The sequence below is a fragment of the Mytilus californianus genome, unplaced genomic scaffold (genome assembly GCF_021869535.1).
Source record: "Mytilus californianus isolate M0D057914Y unplaced genomic scaffold, xbMytCali1.0.p SCAF_4, whole genome shotgun sequence".
In the NCBI taxonomy this organism is placed as follows: domain Eukaryota; kingdom Metazoa; phylum Mollusca; class Bivalvia; order Mytilida; family Mytilidae; genus Mytilus; species Mytilus californianus.
The window spans coordinates 35531930-35545428 of NW_026262690.1; the positions used below are offsets into that span (position 1 = coordinate 35531930).

Consider the following 13499-nt stretch of genomic DNA (forward strand, 5'->3'; position numbering starts at 1 on the left):
CCCTATATATTTTTTTGGTTGTACTGCAACACTGGCTTTTCTAGTAACAGGAACTGCAATCCGTTTTTCCCTAGTTTGTGTAGTCTTCGAGAAAAAAAACACGGAACACCAGTGGTACCCTATGGAAAATGCATTACGAATAATTGCGCTCTTGTAACCTATAGAAAAAAGACATTTTTTTTTAATAAGGCTTTGAAAAATGTTAAAAATAGTCATTTTGCTCGGAAAAAATGTGAAACAGCAAGAAATGGGGTCAAATGGACTTTTCATCAACGTGAATTCAAGCTATAGTCTGTTTCCTATTTGTGTTGATTTCCATATCTAAATCTAGGGTGGGCTCGAATGTCGACAAAGTATGAAGAGAATAGAACGATTTTGTGATATCTACTGTTTTTATGGGGAAAAGCATGTGTATATCTTGAATTTGAAGATTTATTTTTGGTTTTAACCATAATGATCGTGACTCAGTTGCTATTCTAGCAAAAAGCTAATTTGGTGAAAATTGACCAAAAGGGTCCCTAAACAAACACCAACGATTTAGTTAAATTGCAAAGTAGAAAAATTAATCTTGGCATTGAATATTGTAGTCCAAGAAAAGTTTCTCTTGCCAAAGTAGTAATATTATCATATTTTCAAAATTCGGAAAAACTATAGTCTGTTTCAAAAACGTGTTTTTTCAAGAAATGGTTTCATTTAAAGCCATTCTTCAAAATTCGATGTAGCTTTTCCATATCAGAACGGTTTTGACGACAATATGATCAGTGCTGGATGACCTTTGAAAAATAAAGCCAGTAAATAAACTTTATCTTCATGTCTTTTTGAACAGTACCGTATTTGGTGAAAAAATCAGTTCAAATTTTTGGCCCGATCGGCGGGCAAAAACTAATTCTCAAAATTCAGAGAGTGATCAGATAATGTTTTGAAGACGTGATTTTATCTAGATAGACGCTAGCGCTTCATTAAGCGCGGGCGCTTAATTTTCGGATTTTTTTTTCATTACCGTATAGGTTACAAGAGCGCAATTATTTGTTTACATTTTATCGGCAAGTTTTTTACCCCAAGATGGTACTCAGAATAGAATCCTATACGGCTTCTGATTGGATGATACAGGATTGGAATTACATTTAATCGAAAGCTTATCCAATTAGGTTTAAAAATTGCAGAAAATCATATTCACATTTTACGAAGTATAGAAAATATCTTCCATTTCTGCACGTCGGAGCCAATAAAAATATGCCTTTTTCATTAAGCGAAAAAAATAGACGATCTTTTTCAACTGCATTTTAAGTCAATTTCTGCCGCATGACCCTATATAGTTTTTTGGTTGTACTGCAACACTGGCTTTTCTAGTAACAGGAACTGCAATCCGTTTTTCCCTAGTTTGTGTAGTCTTCGAGAAAAAAAACACGGAACACCAGTGGTACCCTATGGAAAATGCATTACGAATAATTGCGCTCTTGTAACCTCAAGTGGATGCTAGGACTTATTACTTTCTCAACTGCACAGTTTGTCTGAACTCAGAATAGTTTATGAGGTGTAAAAAGACATTTTTCTGTTTTTTACCATTTGTTTTACCTAACATCAGACATTACAAAGAACATGCCCAAAATGACCAATTAATAATTTTCTAAACTAATGTATTAATGAAATGCTCCGCTGGGCGCAGCTTGATACGACCGCAGAGGTCAAACCCTGAACAGTTGGGGCAAGTATGGACGCAACATTCAAGCTTGATACAGCACTGAATTTGGATTGTGATTAAATATTTGACACAGCATAGGTTTCTGACACAGAATTAATGTGGTCTAAGAACTTAAAATTTTTTAATTTACCTATTCAAACCATATCTTTATTATTTGCTTTTATATATAAATCAGAAATAACCAATTTAAAATGGAAAATTTTAAAGAAAAAAAAAGGAAAAAAAAATCCCCCCACTAATTTTTTGAACCCCCTTATGATTCGTCACCCACAAACTCAATCCCAGCCTTCCCTTTGTGGTATGGTACCTTGCAGTACAATTTCAGAGAGATCCATACACTTGAACACAAGTTATTGTCTGGAAACTAGAAAAATGCTTGTTTTTTAGCCCCTTTTTTGCCCAAAATTCCTAAACATTTAGGGCAATTACCCCCAAACTCAATTCCAGCTTTCCCTTTGTGATATGGAACCTTGTAGTACAATTTCATAAAGATCCATACACTTACACACAAGTTATTGTCCTGAAACTAGAAAAATGCTTGCTTTTTGCCCCTTTTTGGTCCCTAATTCCTAAAATTTTGAGGCAATTACCCCCAAAATCAATCCCAGCCTTCACTTTGTGGTATGGTACCTTGCAGTACAATTTCAGAGAGATCCATACACTTGAACACAAGTTATTGTCTGGAAACTAGAAAAATGTTATTTTTGGCCCCTTTTTGGCCCTTTATTCCTAAACGTTTTGGGCAATTACCCCCAAACTCAATTCCAGCTTTCCCTTTGTGATATGGAGCCTTGTAGTACAATTTCAGAAAGATCCATAGACTTACACACAAGTTATTGTCATGAAACTAGAAAAATGCTTGTTTTTTGCCCCTTTTTTGGCCCCTAATTCCTAAAATTTTGAGGCAATTACCCCCAAACTCAATCCAAGCATTCCCTTTGTGATATGGAACCTTGCAGTACAATTTCAGAGAGATCCATACACTTGAACACAAGTTATTGTCTGGAAACTAGAAAAATGCTTTTTTTTGGCCCCTTATTCCTAAACGTTTTGGGCAATTACCCCAAAACTCAATTCCAGCTTTCCCTTTGTGATATGGAGCCTTGTAGTACAATTTCAGAAAGATCCATAGACTTACACACAAGTTATTGCCATGAAACTAGAAAAATGCTTGTTTTTTGCCCCTTTTTTGGCCCCTAATTCCTAAAAATTTTGAGGCAATTACCCCCAAAATCAATCCAAGCATTCCCTTTGTGATATGAAACCTTGTGGTACAATGTCAGAGAGATCCATACACTAACACACAAGTTATGTCTGGAAGTTACAAAAATGCTTATTTTTGGCCCCTTTTTGGCCCCTAATTCCTTAATTGTTGGTACCATAACCCCCAAAATCAATCCCAACCTTCCTTTTGTGGTATTGAACCTTATGGTATAATTTCATAGCGATCATTCACTTAAACTAAAGTTAGAGTGCGAAAACCTATGTGTCTTCGGACGACGACAACGACGATGCCGGACGACGACGACGCCAACGTCATACCAATATACGACCGCAAAATTTTTTTGCGGTGGTATAAAAATTACATCCCAACTCCTTTGTTCTAACAGGGGTGATCTGAGTCAGATCACCCCTACCAGATCACCCTACCTTGAGTTTCTTTGTTCTGCATGCTTTCTTTTGTTCTGTAACATTTTGGAGGGAATAAAACTTAGAAATATTTATTCGAAATAAAGACTAACTTTCAAAATTTATGTAGAAAAAAATCCACTAAATTTCCAGTGTCCATGTGGGGAATCGAACTCAAGACCTTAAGCATATGAAGCCACTATCCATACTCCTACACCAGGACGCCTGGAAACAAACTCACTTTTTATTCAACATATTTAAACACTGTTTCTGGGGCTCATAAAGGGTACATAGATATAGGAAGATGTGTTATGAGTGCCAATGAGACAACTCTCCATCCAAGTTACAATTTATAAAAGTAAACCATTATAGGTCAAGGTACGGCCTTCAACACGGAGCATTGGCTCACACCGAACAGCAAGCTATAAAGGGCCCCAAAAAATTACTAGTGTAAAACCATTCAAACGGAAAAACCAACGGTCTAATCTATATAAAAACGAGAAACACGTATGAACTACATAAACAGACGACAACTACTGTAATCAGATTCCTGACTTAGGACAGGTGCAAACATTTGCAGCGGGATTAAACGTTTTAATGGTACCAAACCTTCTCCCTTTTCTGAAACAATAGTATAACATCACAACATAGAAAAACACACTATAAAATATCAATTGGAAGGCTTAACTCAATCAAAAAACGTAAATTTACACACAATGAATGAATAAAATTGACCTATGACACCTGAATGCAAATACACAGTTAATAAAAAATTACAAGGGATAAATAATTAAAGTCAAAAGTAAATGAATATAGATTCTACCACTGCATCGAGTGTGATACAATATTTATCCACTCGAGACAGTTAAATTTTCGCGAGGAAAGCAAAAAAAAATTCGACGTCATAATCGGATTTTAACCAATGAAGAACTGAGATCAAACGAACCACACATTGATTAAATTTTTTTTATACAATGGGTGCAGAAAGGGATAAATTGACGAGGAATTAGAGAAACAGGTTTAAACAAAGTTAAAGTATGATATCACTGTGAAATTTCAAACAATTTTTAGAAAATCATCACTTTTGAAGAAACCTGCGTCATATTATACATAGGCAAATGAAAATAATTTTGTTGTTAAGTATACTTCTTCTTCTGTGTGTATAAAATCTTCCGTTTAGGAATACCAAGAAATTTCTTTAATATCAAAAAAACTAATCTAACACTTGTTACATATGGGGTGAATATCAACAATAAAAATATACAATTAGTGCTAGATAAAACTTCCTGTACAGGTCTAAGAACAGCATCTAAGGAAACATGAAATAATTTTGATGTTCATAGTACGAAGAAGTGAAAATTTGTAGTAAATTAAATACCAAATAATCAAAGCTGGTATATAGACAAGATCCATGTTAACATTAAATAACAAAAAAGCATTACAAATAGTATCAACAGGTCAAATTAAAACGAAAGTACGATTTGAGAGTACTCGCAGTTACTGACAGCTAGTTAAAAGCCAAAACAATTAATAATAAAAAATCATGCATCAGAGACTAAAATCAACTAAAATACATCCCAGGGATTTAGTATTTTAACGTCATGAACAGTCAAAGAAGACATGACTTGTGCAATGCCAAAAATAAATGTATCGACAGGTAGTAGTATAGTTCGGATTGACTTCTTTATAGATAGAAATGAACGTGTGTGTCTCTATACATCCCGTTTAAAAAGAAAATACAAATTTAGTTATGTTTTAATTTGCTAATGACAAAATTGATATTAGTGCCAATGTAAACTATATTCAGAGATCTAATTACAACATTGGTACAATAACCCTTACTAATAAGTTTGTTTAAAGGTTCGATGAGTTTACACGGATCACATAATGATTTCCGTGCTTTAAGTACAATATTACCATAAAATTTAGGATGTGAAATACCATTTTTAATAAGTTTTCTACAGGTACTAGCTATTCCAATGGTCACTAGGTGGCGCCCTAAAAGAACGAAAAATTTATTGCTTCCGGTATTCTCATTCTCATGCTTTTCACAATCTTGCCGGTATTCCATTTCGAAAGGAGCTTTTTACATCAACCATCAGACCAATATTAATATTTGCTGAATGTAATAATTGTTTAAGGTAAGGCCTAACTGTTTTTGTTCAAATCTTATTAATACACGTGAGTTTTTTACTGGTTTTTGCGTTTGGAAAATAGTCCTGTTAAACGATGAGGTCGGAAAGACGGACACTGCCATTTTTATTGCAAAATGTATTAAACAGCATCAAGCTTGCGGGCTACTTCATACCAAATTATACTTATTAATGTATATTAATTATAATTTATCTAAATGTATGGATATAAATCAGTCGGTCGTCGGCAACTAGGTTTCTACGAAAAATACAGGTTTTAGGCAACTCGAGTTACCCCCCTTATACTATAGACTTTTTTGGATATGATGTGATAGTGCAGTGCAGCATTGATAATTTTTTTTAAAATAGGAACAAAGTTAAACATGTGAAATAAAAGTAGTGTCTATGTTATTTATATGAACCCTATTGTTGAAAAGATGTCTTTCTCACAATTGTACAATTATACTCATAAGATAAAGTGGTTACATCAGCTTTTTGTCAACAAGTTTTATATAAAAGTGGAGGGTCATTGAATATTTCAACTAAGGCCTGCTTATTATTTATTTCTTAATTAACTGCTTGATCAAATGTTTGTTATTATAATCCCTATATAATCAATGGGTCATTATAATAATTGGTACACAATGTACATAGCCAAGAGGCAGGATTACTTTGATCAATGTGTTAATGATAATGATAAATGGTTTTTATATTTAATAAGGGTATCACAACTTAAGTAATCTTCTATGAGGTCCTCTTAAAAGTTGATTATCTACATGTATCTACTGTGCAACCAAATGGTAATAATTATTTTGATAGTGATTGGTGTCTCTTTTTTAAGTAATTTAATGCAACAATGCTCTAATTTGACATTGAATAGCAGCCTACACTTGTTTCTTTGTTGTAGGAGTTACTTGTATTATATAGTGATTAGTTGATATTTTGATACAGAAGACAACCACCTTCTTATTTTGTTTTCAAATTTGGTAAGTAGGCTTATAAAAGTGATATTTATATTTCAATTACCATAACCTCAAAACCATTAAATTATAAACAAAGTAAAACTCATACAATTATAAGAAGATATGGGATATTAAAGTACATTAAATGAGACAACCAAATAAACAATTTAGGAAGTGGCACAAATACAAATATGCAATGTAAAAACATTAATCTGTCTTAAACTGGTATAAATTAGCTGGAGTTACTTCCCATTACATGACAAAGTTGATCAACGGTTTTATTTTTGAGTCACTTTTAATCACCAAATAGTATACACCAATGAAAATCAGTGTTACATTTGAGAAATATAAGCACTTAGCCATTTATATACCTGGTTTTAATAATCATTTGGGTAACTTTAAATTTTAACTGGAATACCTACGCCATCTAAAAAAGGAAAATTAACAATAGGGAATGAAAAATCGTCTATAAAGTTTATTACAATTATTGTATGGCATTCTGAACTAGATGTTATGAAGCGTAAATGTTTTTTTTTTCATATAGTCTAGAAGAGCTGGGATGTAAAATAGTTATCCCACTCGGACTTGGTGTGTCAGTGCAAGATCTAACTCTGGGTGATCTTACACTGACACACCACGTCCTCATGGGATAACTATTACGGATTTAACAATAAGCATTTGTCACTGAGAGAAGATACTTGATTTATCGCTAAATTTTTATGAAAATTATGAAGATCCGCAGCGAGCCAATCCTGAAACTGAATAATTTACAGTTTAACGTATTGAGACTTAAGTCACTTTATCTTACCGTGTTCGATTTAACTGGGTCCAATATCTATTGATCCCAAGTTTTAAAGGTATCATTTATTTTACATCTTTTTCGTTTCATTCACAAAAATAACAACTTTAATGAAACGTCTGTTCAAACTTTTGAACATCACAGTACCGGAAGTTGATGAAGCTGATTATTTTTGGAACATGTCTGGGCCTGATATGATGTGACCCGTCGGAAATCGGAATATATGTTTTTATGGCCCAGTAACAAAGTTGTTGGGCCATATAGTTTTACCCTTGTCCGTCATTCCGTCATTCCGTCATTCCGTCATTCCGCAACAAACCATTATTCACAATTTTTTTCTAAATGCCTTCAGATATTGGGCTGAATTTTGGTATGTGAGTCAAAAAAGAGGGACGAAAGATACCAGAGGGACAGTCAAACTCATAGATCGAAAACAAACTGACAACGCCATGGCCAAAAATAAAAAGACAAACAGACAAATAATAGTACAGATGACACAACATAGAAAACTAAAGACTAAGCAACACGAACCCCACCAAAAACTGGGGGTGATCCGGCTCAGGCATATGGCAAAATCAAAGGTACTTTATTTAAATCATTTGCACCACGTGACTTTGTCCCTTTTGATCAAATTACTTCCCTTAGCTTAAGATTGAAAATATAATTTATTATAGATTTGCGGATAATCCAGTCCTTTTCCGTCATGTATCTAGAACTAATGTATCTTTAAAAACTTCCTTTGGCGGATATTTACAAAAATGCTGTGTAATTCTAAGGGAAAAAGCTTAAAATTTGACTTTTTACGAAATGGGAAGGTTGAAATCATCATGTTTTTAAAAGAATTTGGCCGAAAACTTAAGAAAGCAGGTAAGTTAAAAGTTATTTAACTTTAAAATTCAACCTACAAGGTGTTTCCCTATATGCGAACAAATCATGAACAATATCTTCTTGCATGTGTATTTCTGTTTTGAATCTTGCTATTTTACGATTTTACGTCATTTTATTTGATCTTATATAGCAATTACACAATGGTTACGCTTCCGATTTTTAAACTAAAAAGGCCGAAAGATTTCAGAGTAGATAATGTCCATTTGTACACGGACAGAAGCCTAAAAACATGTACAATTCACCTATATGCGAACAAATTGTTCATTCGACATAGGTATTTGCATATTGGCATTTTTATTAAATGGGCTTATATAATCCTATTGTAATGGCTGCCGTCATGATAAGGCAAAATGGCCGCTATGCAAATTAGCAAATTACCCCAAATTTTGCCATATGGGTGCTCCGGAAGGGTAAGCAGATCCTGAGTCCACATGTGGCACCCGTCGTGTTGCTTATGTTATTACAAATCTGGTAAAGTTATAACCATGATGAGTTACAGATCAAGTTTAAGTTTAAGTTTCGTTCCGCTATGCTAATTTTTGCCGAAATTACGGGCTTTGGACTTTGATAAATTGTGGCTGCTTTTTTTGGTATGTGAGTTAACCATGATGAGTTACAGATCAAGTTTAAGTTCGTTCCGCTTTACTTATTTTTGCAGAAATTACGGACTTTGGACTTTAGTTTAAACAATATTTTATTTTCAAAAGTGCACAAAATTCAATTATACAATAGAAATACTGGGATTCGGAAATAAGAAGGACTTTGGACTTTGATAGATAGTTTGAAATTTAGTTTGAAATTTAACTACTCATTGAGCAAGGAAATTTTTCATCAAACTAGTATTGGTCTTGAGAGCTGGATACTATCCATGCATGTTTGTGTCCTGATGTGTTATTGAAAGTGCAGATTTGTCAACTTTTTGAGATGGGGCCATTCGTGTCGTTCCGACACATCTAGTTTTAAATAGTCATCTACTATTAAAAAATCCTTGATGTCAGTGATCCAAAAATTTGCAATTAGATAGTGTAAAACGTCGATTAAATGATCATTCAATGGAGAAAAGACTCTACAAGATAATATAAACATTAACAAAATTGATAACTTTGAAAGTGTCTAATTTTTACTCAGTGAAGAACAATACGAATGGGGTCTCACTAATTAGCGACAAGAAGCATCAAGAAGCGACAAGAAGCGTCAAGAAGCGACAAGAAGCGTCAAGAAGCGACAAGAAGAATAATTTAGCGACAAGAAGCGACAAGAAGAATAATTTTAGCGACAAGAAGACTATTTAGCGACAAGAAAACATTTTTTTTTTATTAAGATTACTTATTCAAAATAAATATTAAAAAATGTGAGGAAAAAAGGGATTGTGTAGTTTTTTTTTATTATATTGATAGATGAAGAAATTAAATAGAGTTTTAAAAACAAAATATAAGATAAATATATTATTGTTCTAAAACAAAAGTAAAATTAATATCATAATACGACAGGGTAAACGTAATACTTGCTGTTATACATAATAAATAATAAATTATCACAAATAAATGTAGCAATTAGATCTATGTTTCAATTTTTTTTCGGCTATCTATTTATTGATAGAATATTAACTTTCTTGTCGCTAAAATTGTTTTCTTTTGCATATTCTTTTAATATTTATTTGGAATAAGTAATTTTAATATAAAAAAATGTTTTCTTGTCGCTAAATAGTCTTCTTGTCGCTTCTTGTCGCTAAAATTAATCTTCTTGTCGCTTCTTGACGCTTCTTGTCGCTAAAATTCTTTTTGTCGCTAATTAGTGAGACCGTACGAATGCACTAGACACTATACCATATAATACGGATCCATATAAGAACTCTTTCTTTATCAAGAGCATAATTCATTGGAACCAACTGGAAGACAATATTCTATGCGCAAATACAGTTGAAAGCTTCAAGGCAGCTCTTCAACACCGTCAATAGGTGTCTCCCTCTCCCGTAAGATAAAAGTCAGATACAGATATATAGATACTATATTAATTTTGTGTTAACTGTACCCCAGGGTTTATACGGCAAGTCTTACCAGAGACATATAATACAATATGTCTCTGGTCTTATTATATAAATCAGTGTTGTACTTATGAATTTAAGGTGTAAGTGTAAGCAAACTTTCATTCCAGCGTATTACACGGCAACAGAGACATATAATACATATTGTATTATATGTCTCTGACGGCAGTTATAAGGCGATGTCACGTGAACATCATAGTGTACTTGGTGCACGTTGTCACAGCATTAATTATTCGTGTAAAATCGGTGCCGAAGAACGTTCTCGTACCATTTTCGAATAAGGAAAGATGTGTTCGGCCGACAAGACCTGAGACTATAATAATAGCAGACAAGACCTGAGACTATAATAATAGCAGACAAGACCTGAGACTATAATAATAGCAGACAAGACCTGAGACTATAATAATAGCAGACAAGACCTGAGACTATAATAATAGCAGACAAGACCTGAGACTATAATAATAGCAGACAAGACCTGAGACTATAATAATAGCAGACAAGACCGTGACACACAAGTATAACCGAGCTCGTGTTTGATCTTTTGAACCGACATACAACTAATATTCCAGTCTAACAGAAGTAAATTATATTGAATTATCTAATAAAGCCAATAAAGCCGTACAGATAAACTGTTTCAAAAATAGGCGGCATACTTACAGTCACACAATCTCAAGGAAAGTCTATGTTGCTTTACTTTTCTTTTTTTTTGGGGGGGGGGGGGGGGGGGGGGGGGGGACTTAAAGACAAATCTAGTTTAAGAATTGTTTTCATGATTTATTTTGTATGTTATGTTAAAAATAATCTAATATAAATCTGTGACATCAGTCACATCATCCAATTCCTGTTGCAGTACCTTTAAAATTTAACACTGCCCTTTAACCGATCTTGTTCTATATACGAAAACACTTTTATAGAAGACAGACACGTTTATTACTTTGTTTATATTATACTTATAATAAATAAATCACTTTCTTACCTTTAATGTAGATAATAATACCACATACAGATATAAATATACATATACTGTTTGTAACCTGAGAAATACTTTTTTTCTCAATCTACAAAATTGTAATATTTCTAAGCAGAAGTGTCTATAAAGTTCTCAACAGAATTCGAAAAATTATTCACATGACATTTCACTCATACATGTATATGGAACAGGAAGACAGGACATGTGTCAGAATTTGAAAACCTCACCTGAGGGCCAAGTGTACATTATATATGTTAGTTTTCAGATGACGAATTGATGAGGTTTGGTACAAATGTATATACGACTATATACAACTTTATTATATCTTAATTACAGTATTACCAGCAGGGAGTGACCAATTTCAAGGGTTTACGGATGTGTTTGTACTTTAATATTTATATATTTGGATTTCATTGATTAGATAACAAAACATGATATATAACAATGATTTAAAATATGCATACCGCAAATAGATGACACCAACATGCATTTTAATATTACGAGGTGATACATGTTACACCAGTATATAAGTACATGTCTTTATGTAAACAGTTGTCAAAATAACAGCAGAAATTGACCACACATAAGTATTATACACTGACGTTATTTTATCTTTTATCCTTCGAAGAACACGAGAAAAAATCTTATTGTATCATATTTACACCACAATACCATGTAAGAGCACTACAAGCGGCAAAAACGTTTAGACTGACATAGGTGCTCATCGCATTGGAAACTACTTATTTGTTCCGAATATACAATTTTTTTTTGCCTATGATCATGGCTCAATCTCTGCTTCGTGTCTACCGCGAGCAGAAGCCAGCGGCCCTTTTCACAAAAAAAAGTCTTTCGACTAAAATGTATCATAAGTTCTACAGAAACGTTCATGACTTGCAATCTATATAAAGTGATCTATAACTACACACTCAGGTGGAGATCAACTGCAGATATCTGGTCCCAATGAAAACTGGAAGCGACGGTAGAGTTATCATAACTTTATTTCGAACTTCTCAACCCCTACTCAACTTTTATTCTGATGGATATATAGTCTATATTTTTTCTTCAAAACTACATGAAGCAAAGAACATGGATATATCTGTAAGAATTGGTCCAAAGCAATACTGAAACTAGAGTGTGATTCGTATAACATCGGATTTAAATCTCATTAAAGATACTATAGGCTTATAATTTAGCGCGCAACACTCGTGTTTCGTCTACACAAGGTCCATTAGTGTCACTCAAATAAAACAGTTGATAAGCCAAATTAATGAAGAAGTTAAAGAACATTTGAACAAAATATTCCAAAAAGTTGCTGCTAATCTGACTATGCATGGGGTTAGAAATCCTTAGAGTATCGACTTATCTTATTGTGAAATGACCAGTAAATTTGCAGAAAATGACTAACCTATCATATGTTATGTCAGCACAAATGATTACTAGCTAGGTTAATGAGACCTGCGGGGTCCACCAGCATCATGCGGCAATTAAATCGACTCCTGATGCAGAGCTTGAAAAAGTCATGAAATATACCTGGTTTATAATTAAGTAACCGAAACGCGCGTTTCGTATGTATACCTAATACCGATAAGTGGCCCATGATTTAAAAAAAAGGAAAGCCAAATCAATGACAAATTGAACAGCATTGTAAACCAAAAATTCTCCAAAAAGTTGTTCCAAATTTAACATTGACCATCTATGTCTGCGGTCAGAAAACTTTATTTTTTCGAATGGTTTTAGCGTTTCATGAACAGTAAATATGTATATCTATTTCTGGAGATATTCCTTATTACATTGCTGCTGATGTCTTGTCGTATGAAAACACTAATGTCCAGTATGGTTTGAGAAATAAAAGGGAATTTACAACTCCTCAGTGTCGAACCACATCCTATATGAACATTTTTATTCCACATACTCTTGAAAAGTTGAATTCACTTGATGGAAAAGTAAAAAATATTATAAGCTTTACAGGATTCAAAAGAAAGCTGAATGAGGATATAAGTCCCTGACCAGTTTTCTTTTCCACTGGTTCACGAAAAATTAATATAATTCACTGCCAGTTGAGAACTGAGGCTGGTGACCTAAGATATCACCTCTTCTGTGATCATTTGTCGGACAGCTCTGTGACAGTGTGTGTGACTGTGGAGACCCGATAGAAGATAATTTTCATTTCTTTTATGTTTGTGCCGTCAGAGATATGAGCTCTTTCGAAAACTGAGGATATTTAACAATATCAATCTTAATGTCCTACTACAGGGTTGCTCAGAATTAAATATTGATGAAAACACAGGGATATTTACATATGTCCAACAATGTATTCATGAAACTGGAAGATTTTTATAATATCTGATGTAATGATATAACTGTTTGAAATTA

At 33.4% G+C, this 13499-nt stretch overlaps 1 protein-coding gene across 3 annotated transcripts in view; it reads right to left on the reverse strand.

Annotated features, from left to right (window-relative positions):
- The window catches only part of LOC127698230 (uncharacterized), a 72963-nt gene extending 65582 nt beyond the window's left edge, over positions 1-7381 (reverse strand). For all 3 annotated transcript variants that reach the window (XM_052201589.1, XM_052201586.1, XM_052201587.1), the window contains exon 1: positions 7234-7381. The gene's annotated coding sequence lies outside the window, so the exon portion shown is untranslated. The remainder of the gene's footprint in view (positions 1-7233) is intronic.
- Positions 7382-13499: the final 6118 nt, after the last annotated feature.